Raw genomic sequence first — 12,214 nt, 5'->3', positions numbered from 1 at the left:
GTCCAATCAGATGCTCAGGATGGAAGATGAAAATGCCACTTCTCCTGCAGGCAGCCCGAGGCATGTCATTAGGAGAGGAATTTGATGCCCTGTACAAGCGCCTAGAACTATCAAGTGCAGTAAAAGTGAAAACTCATCAGTTTTCTCCAAATTTCCCCGTGTCCTTGACTCAAGTGTTCGTGGGAGAGAGGGAGAGGGCCTATAGGATTAGGCCTTTAGGTGTCACTGTACTTTCAAGAATCTGTCCTGCCCCCTTGCACAAACACATACACTCACACACTGTAGCAAAATGGTGTCACGTTGGGGCATCTATTGTTCAAGAACGCTGGGTTTGGCTTTCAGTCTGTCGTGCAGCACAGAGAGGGCCCTGTGCTCCGCTGAGTTCCCCTCTCCAGGGACGGGTGATTAATGGCCGAAGCAACAACTTTGGAGTTGTTCACAAAATCAAATTTCTCACCGAGACGTCAATACGGACCAACTTTGACTGCCACAGACTTTTGTTGTCCGCAGTGGACAAATGCAGCTTTTAAAACAAATCTTTCTCCTTTTTTTCTTTTTAACTAACTCCAAATGTTCCGCATTCTCACAACCGCAGGGAATCTACTAGAGTCCGGGATATACCGAGCAGCGACTAGGTTTATAAGGTGTAATTGCGACAAATTATTCTAGCGTTTACTTGTAATATACCTTGTAATTCCATTCTCGCCAAGTGAAATGCCTTTTTGAAAACGCAGAAGGAAAGCAGGAAAAAAAAGAAGAGATGAAAAGAGGCTTTTTAAAGTCTCAACATTACACATTCAACACTGCAAGAACAAAGCCCTGCCATAAATACGTCCATATGCTTTCTGTTTGTGGCTATGCATATTTCTATTCAAGGAAAAACATGCGGTTTTATGCTGAAAGACTTACTATTCAGAAAATAACCTTTGTAGATGAGAAGATTTGAAACAGTTTTTCCCTCCCTTCCTCCCTCTTTCCCCCCTTCCCTGCTTCCTCTCTCTCTCTACTTCTCCCATGTATGATTTGTAATGCTGTATCACCCAGATAGAGATCTGCCGTCTATGCATGCGTTCAATACTAATCAGCCTTAGCATTGTTGTTAATATTCAGACAACCCTCTGCCAAAAAAACAACAGGCATAATCACAGGGCCTGAGCAACAGCAGTGACAACAGCCCTGATGACTACGATCACCGACCGTAAACACATGCTCATAAACACAACGCAGACTGTTTTGAGTCAGTGATCCAGGGCAGGGGGGTGAGACGTAGTTAAAAGAGGTCTCTAAAAAACACATTTGTTTATATATTTGTTGGAGCAGCTCATATCGAGGAAACGTCACCTCAGGCGGCTGCTGTTGTCATGGTGTACTTCTCACCTCGTTAGAATTCGTAACGGGCCGCCCTTTGTGTAGCTGAGAGCTGCCTGTGAAAGCTGCAAATGGAGCTAAAGCACCCGTAAGAGTCTCACCGGGGAACATTAACAATATAACAAGGGGTTACTACCGGGCGGGATGGACATGCGCTGTCTGACATGCTCGATAAACAATCAAATCTCGAACACACTGTACCGAGTGCAGCTGGTAATTCCCAACACGTTGATTACATGAATGACTTTTAACCCTTTCAAACTGCCTTTTGAATCAGTGTTGCAATGTTTTCTTTATCAGAGAAAAAAAGCCAATGTTGTTTTGGGACAAACGGCTCTGCCTGCTGAGCTGAAACAGACACTCCTGACACCTTTTGGGTAAAGTAAGGACATTGTTCTCTGAGCTGCTCTGTTTCTGATTTTAGTACGAGCCCTAAAAAACCTTTAGAAAAGATGGGTAAGCAGCAAGCGGAAACAGCGGTTTTCTCCCTTTGCATCCTCTCTCTCCCTCCCTCCTTTTCCCACTGTGTTTTTTCTCTTTCTATTTCATGCTTCCGTTAGAAATTAGCTGGAAGACAAAGAAGCCATGTGTTGCGACATGGCATGCTAACTGTACCGATGTGGTTGGGATTTCCGGTGCACGACCTTCCAGGCATGGCTGCACAGGTAATTAAAGCTAATTTGGATTCTTTCTACATATCAGCTGACAGGGCTTTTTGGGCGCGAGACTCCGGGAGACAAAGGTAACGGGGCCGATGTGACTCCATAGGAGCATGTTTGGGAGAGAATGAGCAAAGGAAGAGCGAAAGAATACGGAGGTTCTTGGAGGTGTGTGTGTGTGTGTGTGTGTGTGTGTGTGTGTGTGTGTGTGTGTGTGTGTGTGTGTGTGTGTGTGTGTGTGTGTGTGTGTGTGTGTGTGTGTGTGTGTGTGTGTGTGTGTGTGTGTGTGTGTGTGTGTGTGTGTATAGAGTAGTCAGGAGAGTTTAGGGGGCAGTGTGTTTAAGCAGAGATAGGCAGCAGCCTGTACAGGAGGCTTTGTGACCTACATTGAGAAGGGAAGGGGTGATAAACAGATAAAAGGAGTGAGAGACACGGCAAGCAGCGGAGGGAGGTTGGGGAACAACAAACTGAGAAAGAAGTAAGTGATAAAGAGGAGAGAGATGGAAGTGAGAAAATGAATGAAATGGAAGGAAGGAAGGAAGGAATGAAGGAAGGAGGGAGGGAGGGAGGAAGGAGGGGAGAGGGAGGCAGGGGGACAGCAGAAAACCTAAAGAAAGAAAAAGGAAGCAGGCGATAAAGTGTTGGGTTTCAAATCCAGCGCTCCCGACAGTGGCATGCCAGATGACCTTGGGCATGTCACGCTGCCATCTGTTCCCTCTGTCTGGCCTGTCAACATACCTCTAACTCCAGTTAAAACATGACATTCCAGCTTCCTTACACACGAGGGCCAGCCTTCGTCACCCAGAGCGAGTGCGATAGAGAAACACAGAGAGACAGAGAGAGAGAGAGAGAGAGAGAGGGAGTGACAGGGAAATGAGACCCAGCGAGGGGAGAGGGAGATACAGTACACGTAAGAAAGGGAGTGACCTTTTCTTCAACGGCCCGTCTTTATGAGCTGATATTGTTATCAATGTATTACTCCCTGGATGGCCACTAGAGCTACAATAACGCCATTGAACAGACAGTCCATCATCATAGGACAAAGAGGGGCGCTAACACTGACATCCTATGGGGCATTGGGTTGCAACTGATTGCACTCATAAATGAGCATGGCTCTCATAAAATCATGTGGTAACTGCTTAGCGGTGCACAGGGTGATGGCTTTTGTTATCAACAGCTCGAGTGCCACGCAGCCTGCTGCCTGCTTGTTGCAGCGTCTGGGCGGCCGGGTCGCGCTTTCAGACGAGAAGTTAATCATGCATCCATTGATATGTGTTTTTGCAACACAGACCATCAGAGGAAGAAGGAAAGCATTTGTTTTTCTTTGCATTTATTTCATGGTTTATTTGCATGGGAGAATTTTAGCCACTTCAATTTTTTCTCTTATTTTGTTTATGGCACACACACTGCGGGATTAGCACTTTTCAAAAAAGTGTAGGCAGCGCTGGGCGCTCACGTCAAGATTTATTCTGGCAGCTGGAAAGAACAGAGCTCTGATGGGTTTCGATCTGAGCAGGGCAGCGGCTGCCCGAGCGACAGAGCACGAAACTATCCCTGGATACGGGTTTATCTTTTTTTTTTACATGTGCCAATAAATACTTCTTAATTGTTAATGACATGGGCTGGGTGTGTGCACAGTAAAACGTAAGGTTTCTGCCGGAGCATTAAATGCTGTAGCACATTTGGAAATAAACTGAAATAAATATGAAAGAATATCAATGGAGGTTTCATGGCTCTTGATGTTTCTTTTCTGCCCTTGGATAACTTTTCTTGAATATAAAGAAATGTTCCTTACTATGCCCTATTGCTTAGAGTCGTTCCTGCTCCAGATATTGATTGAGTCGTGTTAGACCACAGGTTTGGAATATCTGAATGCTTTTGCATTTCCTTATCAAGAAATTAAATACATAAATATATATTAAATGTATATATAAATATTTAGTTCATATTAATCATGGAGAGACCACCAATAACTTTTGGTTTTTTGCCACTAGTGGCAGTACATCTATGCCTTTCAGCAAATGTTTTGAGGCTGCGGAATGACAGTAAAAGTTATATTTAGCGTAGATTTTTATGATGGTGAATCATCACAGAAATTTACCTAGGTTTTTTTTTTTTTTTTAGCAACGACCAGTCTCAATGAATGTAGAGTATGTTTGGACTGCTACCTTTTTTATGTGATTCAAAAGTGAACCAGAAAGAAGAGGTGAGCTGAAAAGAGACAGAGAGATGAGGGGTATTTGGGTCAAGTAAAAACTTGAAAAAAAATCAAAAGATCAGTAATATAATCCCTTCTACCGCAAGCTACTTAAATCATTATTGAGCTCTTTTTCGGGGCAACGTTTTACTTCCACCCTTAATGTATTCACTTTCAGTTCCTGAGCAAAGTATCCCAGTTCACTTAGTGCTGCCAAGTGAGGTGAGGTGACGTGCTGACGTTAGAGAACAACTTAACGGAAAGCATCAGGGACCGTGCCAATTATCAGAAAGATAATGACACCTGTGAGGACATTTCCCACCCATTATGAATAGAATAATTACATTCAAAGTTGCAGGCTGGAAAATACAGTCTATGTAGCTTTCACATTTTCTCCTCACATGACCTCTGCCAAACAAATGCATACTTTCCTCGCAGTACTGACACTCTGGGGATTAGGGGAGGTTATTCTACAAAGACCATGCATTGCGCTCTCCCCCTCATTCTTAGTGACTGATACGTAAGGGAAGTGGGACCCTGACCCACTCCTGACTTAGGGAAATTGCTGTGACCTCTCTGTGCTTTTGGGAGGAAGCCAGACCTGGCACATACGGGCTGGGGTGTTGCGGCAGCCTGTCCTGACCCCAAGGACCTTTTTGCTGGCCTACCCCCTTCGGCCATTAATTCAGACACACACCACGGCTCTTGCTGGATGGATTGGGTTACCCCTTAGAAGCGATCGCTGCCTCTGTTTTGCATCCTCTCACCATTTTCATCCAGGGACCAGAGGAATGCCCCAGTCATTAACACCAGCAGCCTGCCTGCACTGGCAGCTAAAAGGTCCGCATTCATGAGAGCCGCCCTGGAAACCAGATGTGCTCGTTCTGTGAGAGTTTGTGTGTATTTGTGTGTGTATATGCGCTGGCCAGGGTGAAAGTGTTTAGGAGCAACAGATCAGGCCATGTGTTTGCCTGAGCCCCCAGGGCCTTAGTGGTGCACAGGTCAACTAAGAAAGAGTGGAGTGGGGAGGAGGATCACACACACACTCCGACACACTCCTGGGAAAACAGCTATATGCATTTAACATTTCATCTGACTAATATGAACCTCCCAAAAAGGGTTACAGATCGGGTGACCTTGCTTTGTATTTTTTTCTAGGATTTACTTTATCTTTTATCTATAGACAGTATGTTCAAGTCTCCATTTCTCTTGCATGCTGTTTTTTCTATATACATATTGGGAAAAATTCATAAATTAATAAAAAATACAAAAAACACATTTCCCCAGTTTACCAAGAGGTATTCTAGACTTTTTTTTCTTTCCAAAGATTTGAGATACCAATATTTGTTACATGGATGAAAACTAGTGAGAGCTGGGTCTATGATTATACCGAGTATATAAATATAAAACGAGATTCCTGAAGAGAAATATTGTTGATTACATTTTCGTCCTGGGTATGAGATGGGTATTTTGGTGTAAGAAAATGCAAATTAGCCAACAGACATGACTATTTTTTGACCGTGTTGGAGTTAATAATCTAATACCGGCAGTCTTTTGCCGTCAGACTTTGACTATTGGCGTCCCAGGGTGTGAAATATTCAAATATTTTCAACCGATATGATTTCCCTAAATTAAATCTGTGTCAAGTTTACAGGGTAATTTTCACTAGTTAGAAATCATACCTGGGAAATACAGCTGAACGGAAGTAATTAAACACACGATAGGACGTCTTGAAAAAAATGTCAACAGCTCTAATTAGGGGATTTACATTTTTGTCTTTAATTCACTTTCCCAACAAGACTGAAATACCAAAGCTGCCAACTAATCTTTGCCACCCACAGAATAACAACACCGCTGCCAGAACTAAAACAAAATGAAAACACATTGAATAAGTTTCAGAGTCAATTAGCGACCAGCCTTTCTTCCAGTGAGAGCCTTGCTAACACTGGGCAGAACAGTCCCATTTTGAAGTGGCAATCCATTTTGGCTAAGTGATGTCATGCAGCCTGTCACGTTAGTCTGTGTGAAGCAGTAGGCCTATTCCTCATCTCATGGTGGGGACAAACAACATTTCTTTCTCATTTGGAAAGAAATCACGGGGCCAGAAAATGCACTGGCAGCCAAACTGAAACTGCGCCCAGAACTACACTCAACCAAGGACGCCAGCCAGTATTTGTTTGTTTTTTAATCTTTTTCTATCTTTTTTTAATAACAGCTGTGTGTTCTTTAATATTCCTGGGGTTGTTATCACTTTTTGGGTTAGTCTTAGTAGAAGCCATTTGTATGCAGCAACTGGGCAGACTACTGGACACAACAGAAACAGTAGCCGTAACTTTGGTTGGGGAATAGCAAACCCCTTAGCCCATTTAGGTCGGCACAGTCACATATATATCCTCTCTATTCCAATTTTCATGTCCTGCACACGGAAATCCTGACGCTAGATCCATTATTATCGTCCTTTGCACAGAGCTTGATGGCAGGATATTGCGTAGAGAAGCATAGAACAGCCAAGCAATTTGAGTAGGGTAGCAGAGCATGCAGGTATTGCAATTTTAATTCCTTTCTCAATTCCCACTTCCCTGTACAGTGGGCTGTTGTTCTTCTCAAACAAGTTTGAGATAACATTTCTTTAAAATTGCTCTGAGTGCTGAAACTGGGGTTTATGGAGTAGCGGGTGATGTGATTTCACATAGCATTTTCTTCAAATTATAAACCACTTAGTCCGCTCCTGATTTTCACTCTACACAATTTTAAGCATACTTATGCTGTCAAACTCATCACAGATTTAATGTGAGAAAAAAATGAATTAAAACAAATACCTGCAGAGTATACACTTTGAAAAAAATTATGATTTTGCAACAAGGCACCAATGCACTGCAGAATTGACCAAAGTAGACCCACTAAGAAGTGTGAAGCAAGCATTACAACAAATCTAAGCTCTTTCTTTTTTTTTTATCTCAAGTATCTCGAGTTCAAATACATGATAGCTTCTGCTTCCATCACCACATTTGTGGAGTAAAATGCCTCCCTGTTATCCTCCATCTAAATGGCCATTAGCTGCACTAACCCAATTAGCGGAACAAGATCTAACACAGCCTTCCATTGTCCTTCCATCACAGGAAACAGTAGAGGTTTGCTTCATTCTGATCAAATGTATGGTGATTAATGACCGCGCTCTCACTATGTTGACAGGCTGCAACAGTTTCAAAATTCAGCCCCACATTGGCGCTACACATATTTGTCGGTAAATCTGACAATTGAATGAATAAATTGGGCAATAGCTCCATCACCAATCTGACTACCTACACCGACATTTTTTTTCTCCCAATGAACAATAGGAGTGAGATGCTGTCAGGCCCTCATTTCCTCATTGACATGCCACATCTGTACATCGGGAATAATGACCAGGCTAAAAATATTAGAAACTCTGCAGCAAATTGCTTAAAGGTTGTTTTAATTATACGGATGGGCTGTCGAGCAGTCACGCTTGACAGGAAATGGAAACAAATATTGTAATGGCTGAATGAGGAAGTACCATTTGCCGATACCTCAGTTAGCAACCACAGGAAGCTACTGGGTGAGATGAAATAAGTAAGGGAAATGTATGAGAAATATATTCTGTCCAAAAATTCAGACCTACATCAAAGTTTTTTTTCACACTTGGAAAAAAGACCAAAAGTTCTGAGAGAGTTGTTAAAATCTGAGGCAAGTGGGTGAAATGGATTAAAAGCACAGCGGGAGAGCATGTCTGTGTATGCAGGTCATTTTTTTGGCCTCAAACATATTTTATTTACAGTTCTCTCTACTCAAAAACATTTGTGCGCTGTTACTATAGTGCTGTGAGAGACAATTTTTCAAAAGCAAGAACACATGAGCTTCTGAACATGACTACAAAGCTGCAAGAACTGAGATTGAATTGCCTTCGAATCTGTCGAGGTACAGATTCGGCCACTATGTTACAGATGGCAGGGAATAAAACCTTGGCTAAAATAAAAGAAGAAGAGCAAAAACCAGAGCAACACGGCAAGACTGAGAGAAACATACGAACAGAAAGAAAAAGAGAAACGGAGAAAAAAATCCATCTGCCTGTGTGTAGGTGTATTTAAATTATCCCCATTTGAAAAAAAAGGAAAAGTTTCAGGCACTTATCAAGCCATAAATCTCTAGCCCGGGAATTAAAAAAAGTGAAAAAGAAATAACAAACACCAAACGTCATGCTGCTTTGAATGTCTGCCGTCTTTCCCCCACACCGCAGGAGTTCAAAAGAATAATAACTTTGCCCTCACTCATCACCACCCAGAGAAGCGTTAGGGCAGCTCATAATATTGTTTTTTTTTCCTTCTCCTTTTTTTTTTTTTAATTAGTACCTCTTATCTGATCATCAGGGGCAGAACAAAATCAGCATAGCTATAGTACAACTGTGAACACTGCTAGTAATTGAAGTGACAGCGGCGTGGTAGTTAGAAAACTCACATCTGTCTGATGACACTTTCTGCCATCTCTACTAGATTACATGCTGTGACCGGGAGGCAAAAAGGGACGTTTATTGACCAACATGGTGCAAGAGGGAGAGAAAGTGCGAGTGCCGGATCGATAAATTGTGTTTTATAGGTGTTTTAATTTAGCTTCAGGAGGAAATAGCTTGAAAACACAGACTGAAATTGAGGGTTAAAGTGTCTGCCCTTGCTAGATTTAACACATCCTGTTAAAAAGTTAAAAAAATACCAGACAGGGAAATATCTAGAAACTGAAAACGAGGGGAGGTTAGGAGACACTGAGATTGATCGCCAGAAGGGAAGAGGATGGAGGGTGGATAGTGGCAGAGCGCTGGAGTGGTACTGTAAGGCCGCTGATGGAGAACAGATGGATGGGGCATGGGGTAGTGATTAGAGCTACATGGGGACCAGGCCTCCGCAGTGCTTAGTGTCTAGTGGCGGTTGGCCCTTAGGCGGCGTCCTCAGCACTCATTCCCCTCCCAGGGAACCACCGCTACTGCCCTGAAAATCCCAGCATGCCTGCCTGTTCTTCCATCCACCCTGCGCTGTGCAACACCAAAACCATTTCTCAACATTCTCATTCTGGCATAAACAAGACATCCCGTTGGCATGAAAGTGTTCCTCAAGGAATTACACGGTTGGTCTCATCGTTTTACATCTCCTCCATGCTGGATGAGTCCGAAATTTACACGGAGAATGCGTTTATTATGATGCTGCGCGTTTGTCACATCATTACCACAGATATTGCCTTTGTTTTGCATTTTTATGTGTCTATTTCTTTTATTATTATGATTTTTTCCTTTCCACACCCGATCCAGTGCTGACCCCCCCTGGCAGCTTCAATTCGACCATCACTCAGCGCAGCACAATTTCAGCCGGAGCCTCAGCCGGCCGAATTAGGGTAACTTGAGCTGCTCCAGATTGTAATCAAAGCGAAAATAATGAGTGCCGGACAAAGACCGGCGCTATTACTCTAGCTGGCTTAACATTTCTCTCCCTTGCTTTTTTTTTCCCTTTCTTCTTTCTGTCTCTTTCTCCTCCCTCCGAGTCCAGAGAAACATAAACAAACAGCAGAACAGAGCGGAGAAAGAGGATGGAGGCAGCGAGGCTGGTCGCAAAAGAACAAGACAGAAACATAATAAGGGCAGAGAGAGGCAGCGAGAGAGGCAGCGAGTGGGGCAGCGGGCCTGTACTAGCCTCCACAGCCGGGGACTTGCAAATGAACTAATCACCTGAGGGGATTCTTCTCAGCTTACTTAAACAACCAGTAAGTTAAACACACATGCTTCACAGCCATCGCTGCGTAGGTCTGTGTGTGTGTGTCGTTGTCTGTGAGTGTGTGTGCCCATGTGTCCTTGCGAGTATGTCAGCATTTGTGACCCGCTGCCCAACTGACTGAGGCAAGCAGCAGGCCGTCAAAATAAAAAGGCATCTGTTCCAGCAAATCCTGGCAGAGGCAGAGACAGTTAGTGAGATGAACTGGGAGGGGGGCCGGAGCCAGGGATGAGATCAGAGTACGGTGGCCCCCCCATTTGAGGTTTTCTGATTGTTTTTCTTAGCAATAATACAGGGAAACTAAATGATATGTGACTGCAATTTGTAAAGAAAACATGGGGCCTGCTGCAAATTAGGCATGCTGCAGCACTTCCACCTCTTTTGCCATGTAAATATAAGTGGCTTTGGGTTGTGACAAGGAGTCAGAAAAGGAAAACAGGGTAAAGAGGAGTAAAGGAGAAAAAGTGAAGTACTGAAATGGTTTTTACATGCTCATTCTTGATTCTTGCCACTTCTTATTTTGCAGTTATGGCTGATTTTAAAGTGTTTGAAAAGTAAATGTTCTTTTGTTCTATTAACTACAAAGACAGACGTACAAAAGTTATCGAAACAATAGAAATAATCAAAATAATTAAATCAGCCAGTGTGTTCACTGAAGTCAAAATCAAAACTCAATGTCACCAACCAACTCTTTGTTGCATTGTAATATTTTGTACAAAAGCTGGCAAAACATAACATCTGAATTCTCCCACTGCCTCTATCCAGCCCTTAAATCTTCTCCCAGAGCCAGTCTGACAATACCGATGAGATAGCAAAGAGGCAGCTGCACAACTAACATGAGAAATTCTGTAAATGTAACTCTGCTGCCTGCCGAAAAACCCTGGGCCCAGATTTGGTTATTTTGCCTCTCGAGTCTCATTCCAAGCTTCCCCCTGCTGTCCCCATGCAAAGGAACCTTTTCCTGCTGCAGCCCCGTTTGGATGCACTTCCCAGAAGAAGAAAAAACATGAAGTCACTGACTATATGGTCATTTCAAACAAGTCGGAACAAGCTCAAATCTCTGGCACTCTGCAATCTTCGTTATACTCTGAGAAGCCATGAGGAAACCAATTACAAGATGTGACTAAAGAGAAACAGCAGTTGGGGAAAGAAAAAAAAAAAGAGAAAAGAAAAGCAATCATGGATCTAGAGCCATTGTAAGGAAATATTATTCTCTTAGCAATGATAGGTGTTATCATAATATATGTGGAGGCCAGAAAGATTGGGGCTCTGCGAATATTATTAAAAGATCTATTATTGCACAGGCCTTATCTGAGGGACTTCAGTATTCACATATAGGTGCCTGATGGGTTGTCATCTGCTGGACTGCTAATCTGATTTTCTTTTTTTTGTTTCTGTCTCCTGCGATGACATCTCTAATAGAGAAATGGTTTGAAAATGTTTTTGCCAAGAAAAACCCAGGACCTCCCTTTCATTCCATCTGGCCAGCATTTACTTAAGAGATGAGCTGCCGACACTATCAGGGGATTGATGTGAGTTCTGATGGTCCAATGCAGAGGCAATGTATTGATGGGAAATAGACGTCCTGAGTCAAGCAATTTAAAAAGGTCTTTCCCTTTGCGCTATGGGAAAAAGTTAAGTGAATCTCAATAAGCGCTGTGGTATGCAGAGCTTCCAGCTGGGGCCCCACTGCTTCTGAAGGACTGTTTACAAATGCTTGTTTTAGATACAAAGATGACGTATTAACTGTGTTAAATGTACTGGAAATGCATAAAGCAGCAATATAATTGTTTGGAGATGTTATGCATTTATGTGCAATAAATGAATTAATAAAAAAGGTATAATAATGAGCTAATCAATGAGGGTGTGAGAAATAAATATAACAATGAAAGGACGTATATTCCAGCTCTCAAAGTGTGTGCGCATGTGTGTATTTTTTTGCTTGCCCTTTTTTTCTATCCACCATTAAAGTGAAATAAATACCAAGTTTTTCCAACCAAGCTTCGAGATTTTTTGCCTTTTTACAGCACAAGCATTTTCCTACTGTACAATTTTCAAGTACAAGGAAACCACTAAACATGGCATCCCACAATTGAATTACCTCTCTATTTCCCAGTCATTGGGGAGTTAATAGCTGGTTACATGTTACCTCTACATGTTGTATGACATATTTATTGTGCCAATGGTTGCAAGACTGCAAAAAACACACACCATTTCTT

General features: G+C 42.6%; 1 long non-coding RNA gene across 1 annotated transcript; it reads left to right on the top strand.

Moving 5' to 3' along the window:
• The first annotated feature begins 1,916 nt into the window (after positions 1 to 1,916).
• On the top strand, positions 1,917 to 11,937 carry LOC307018678. Its single transcript, XR_013802473.1, has 3 exons — positions 1,917 to 2,033; positions 9,539 to 9,621; positions 9,774 to 11,937. It is a non-coding gene; the product is annotated as an uncharacterized lncRNA (long non-coding RNA).
• The last annotated feature ends 277 nt before the right edge of the window (positions 11,938 to 12,214 follow it).

This window comes from Notothenia rossii (genome assembly GCF_949606895.1).
Source record: "Notothenia rossii genome assembly, chromosome: 1".
NCBI lineage: Eukaryota > Metazoa > Chordata > Actinopteri > Perciformes > Nototheniidae > Notothenia > Notothenia rossii.
This window is presented reverse-complemented; position numbering and strand designations above follow the sequence as displayed.